The 3,404-nt window shown below is 57.8% G+C and overlaps 1 pseudogene; it reads left to right on the top strand.

The window, feature by feature from the left end:
• Nucleotides 1–746: 746 nt before the first annotated feature.
• LOC125341859 lies at nt 747–900 on the top strand (annotated as a pseudogene).
• Nucleotides 901–3,404: the final 2,504 nt, after the last annotated feature.

Raw genomic sequence — 3,404 nt, 5'->3', positions numbered from 1 at the left:
GAGAGCGCCTGGGTTACACGGGGGCCATCCAGGTCCTGTCCATGCCATGTCCTGGGGGGTCCATGAAAGGAGGTATTCTTTAGAATACCTGAATCTTTGGTGGGCAGGCAGTGGTGGGGGGGGCAAGGTCAGGCAGTTCCACCAGCCGTTCTGGGACCTGAGGTCACTGAACACCCCCCTTCACTGAACCCTGGGACCTGTGGCTGGCGGGTGACCCTGAAACCATCCATGGCTCAGCAATGGCCGGCAGGGGGCCCTGGCCCCCCAGGCCCTGCTGCCCTGAGGTACTGGGGGAAAAGCGCCAGGGAGGTGGTTCCCCCCACTCCCCCCACTCCTGAGGGGCTCTGAAAGGAAGGCCCTGAGAGATAGAGAGAGAAAGAGAGAGAGCCCCACCTGTCAGGCATGGGCCCAGAGTCTGCCTGGGCAGGTGGCTGGGAGGGTTACACAGGTGAGGAAGCAGAATGCCCAGCCCTGTGCCAGCTCACCTGGGAGTGGAGAAAGGAGAGGAGACCGAGGAAGGGGCTGGGGGCTGGGGCAGAAGTTGGAAAGGGAAGACCAGCCAGTAAAGGTGAAGGTGAGGATGATGGGGGATTTCCTTAGGTGCCTCTCAGCAGGCCTGGTGTGAGCCAGGCGTGGCGGTGCCCTCCTGTAATCCCAGCTGTCAGGAAGCTCATAAGGCAGGAGGAGCAGGAGTGTGAGGCCAGCCTGAGCTATATAGCAAGACCCTATCTCAAAAGCACAACACAATCACTTCTCGGCCTTTTGGCTAAGATCAAGTGTAGTATCTGTTCTTATCAGTTTAATATCTGATACGTCCTCTATCCAAGGACAATATAGTAAGTGGATTTTTGGGCCTCGGAGATGGAATAGGAGCTTGCTCCATCCACTCAAAAAATTTTTTTAAAAAGCACAACACAGACCAAGCAAGCAAGCATGGAGTGAATTCACTCATTCAACAAACACAGAGGCAATTTCATTTTCATTTTTCTTTTGCAACTTTCCAACATTACATGGTGCACACTGAGGATACAAACAAAATGACACAAATCTCATCAAACCCAGGCTTTGCCAGGGAGGCTCCAGAGGCTGGGAGGAATGACAAAGCAGCCAGGCGCTGTGGATCACACCTGTCATCCCAGCTGCTCAGGGGGCTGAGATCTGAGGGTCGCAGTTCAAAGCCAGCCTGGGCAGGAAAGTCTGTGAGACTCTTACCTCCAGTGAACCTCCAAAAACACAGAAGTGGTGCTGTGGCTCAAGTGGTAGAGCACTATCCTTAAGCAAAAGAACTCAGGGACAACACCCAGGCCTTGAGTTCAAGCCCCACGACTGAAGAGTAAAAGTGATGAAGCAGATCAAGGGTCCTGGCTGTGTTATAAAGGGGGTGGTATGGACAGCTCCCCCATGAGCTGGTCTGTGAGCAGAGGCTGGAATGAACTGAGGAAAGCAGACCCTGGACGGGGCAGATGTGACCGAATACATCTTGAGAGGCTGGCGGGGTGGGGGCAGGGAGCGGGGAAGAGGATGATCTGATGGCTGTGGAGAGGCCAGGTCCTCTTCAGGCAGGGGGGGCAGCAGGTGCAAGGGTCCTGTGGTGGCCACGCGGCGGGCACAGAGGCTGGAGCCCTGAAGAGGGAGAGCCACAGGGGCCAGGTGGCCTGTCGATTTCTCCTTCCTGTTTGGGCTGTTTGGCCTGCAGAATGAGGACCTGGCTTGGGCCTGGGGGGGGGGGGTCTGTCGTGGGCACGCTGGCCCCCTTGGCTTGTGGTGGAGGGGCAGGACACAGCCCCAGGGGGACAGGAATGTCTGAGGGGTGCCCTGGCTTCTCTGCTCCCTGCCTCTCTGGGCGGTGGGGGTGGCGCTCGCCCACCTAGCACTGGCCCGGAGGGCTCCTGTGAGTGCCAGCTGAGGGTCCTGCAAGGTGAGCCAGCCAGCCACAGTAGGTGCTGCCCTCTCCGCCCTGTCCTCCCCGCCCTCCCCACACTGGTGTGGCCAGGCTCCCACAAGCACCTTCTCCCGGGCACACAATGAATGCCGTGAACACTGCCTGGGTTTGAACTCGGGGCCGCTGCTGGCTAGGCAGATGCGCCAGCTCCTGAATGCGGGCCTAAGGTATGAACTCGGGGCCTTGCTTCTCCCTGCTTTGTGCTCACAGCTGCTGCTCGGCCACTTGAGCCACCGCTCTAGGCCAGCTTTTTGCTGGTTGTTTTTGGAGATGGAGTCTTGGGGAGTTTTCTGCCCTGGCGTGGGCTGTAAATCCCTCTAACGTGTGCTCTGCGTGGCGGCTGGGGGCCAGGCATGCGCCACCACACCGGGCCACTGGTCGAACATGGGGTCTTACGGAGTCTTCACTCTGCCCAGGCTGGCCTCCAATTGTGACCCTCCAGCTCTCTGCCTCCCAAGGAGCTCAGATGACAGGCTCGGGGTGCCACCTCTGGTGGGCTTAATGGTTCTGGAGAATGTGTAGCATCCAAAAACGTGGGGGCCTTTAGGTGTCGGGTTTTCAGGGGAAGAAGAGGGAGGCAGCACGCACATTCTCGTTCTTTGAGAGGTAAACCCCTCATCCGAGCACCAGGAGTTCCTGTGTTTGGGAAGAAAAGAAGAAAAAAGACATTCTCTGTAAAAATTCAGAAAACACACAAAAGCTGTAGATGGCTGTAGACTCTGCTGCGGTGGGGAGAGGGGAGGGGAGTATTGATTCCCTCGCGATCGTGTCACTAACAAACCGTGATTATCTACTCCCTCACAGCAGCGCGGGAAACGCACACCTGATGCTCCGAGTGAAAACAGATTTTATTTCGTGGAAAACAGTGTTTATCGCCAAGGAGTCGTGACAAGCGCGCTCCGTCTGTGCGGGAGGGAGGGCGGGTGCTCACTTTGCCACTCAGAGGAACGCACTGCAAAGAAAAGGAGGCTGAGATGTGAGGATTGCGGTTCAAAGCCAGCCCCAGACAGGAAAGTCTGGGGGATACTTATGGCCAATGAACCAGGAAGTAGCACTGTGGCTCAAGTGATAGAGCGTTGAGCACAGAGGCTCAGGGGCAGTGGCCGGGCCCTGAGTTCCAGGGCCCGCACCAAATTCAGCGGGGCCTCAGCCTCCCCCCCCTCCCCACCCCCCCCATCCAGCACCAGACCTGGTGAGATTCAGGGGCCTGGTTCCCTCTGCTCCCTTCCCTGTGTGTCCTCCTCTTCTCCCCTCCCCACAAGCTGGCCACCCCAATGCTGTGTGTGAGGAGGTGGCAATGGTGGGGAGTCCCCAGGAATGGTGGGAGCCCCACAGGCAGAATCTGACCAGGCAAGAGGTGTGGGAGCCCAGCATGCTCCAAGCGGGAGCCTGTGTGTGTGTGTGTGTGTGTGTGTGTGTGTGTGTGTGTGTGTGTGTGTGTCTGTCTGTCTGTCTGTCTGTC

Source organism: Perognathus longimembris, chromosome 1 (genome assembly GCF_023159225.1).
Source record: "Perognathus longimembris pacificus isolate PPM17 chromosome 1, ASM2315922v1, whole genome shotgun sequence".
NCBI classification, from domain to species: domain Eukaryota; kingdom Metazoa; phylum Chordata; class Mammalia; order Rodentia; family Heteromyidae; genus Perognathus; species Perognathus longimembris.
Note: the sequence above shows the minus strand (reverse complement) of the source record. Positions and strands in the feature narration are given on the sequence as shown.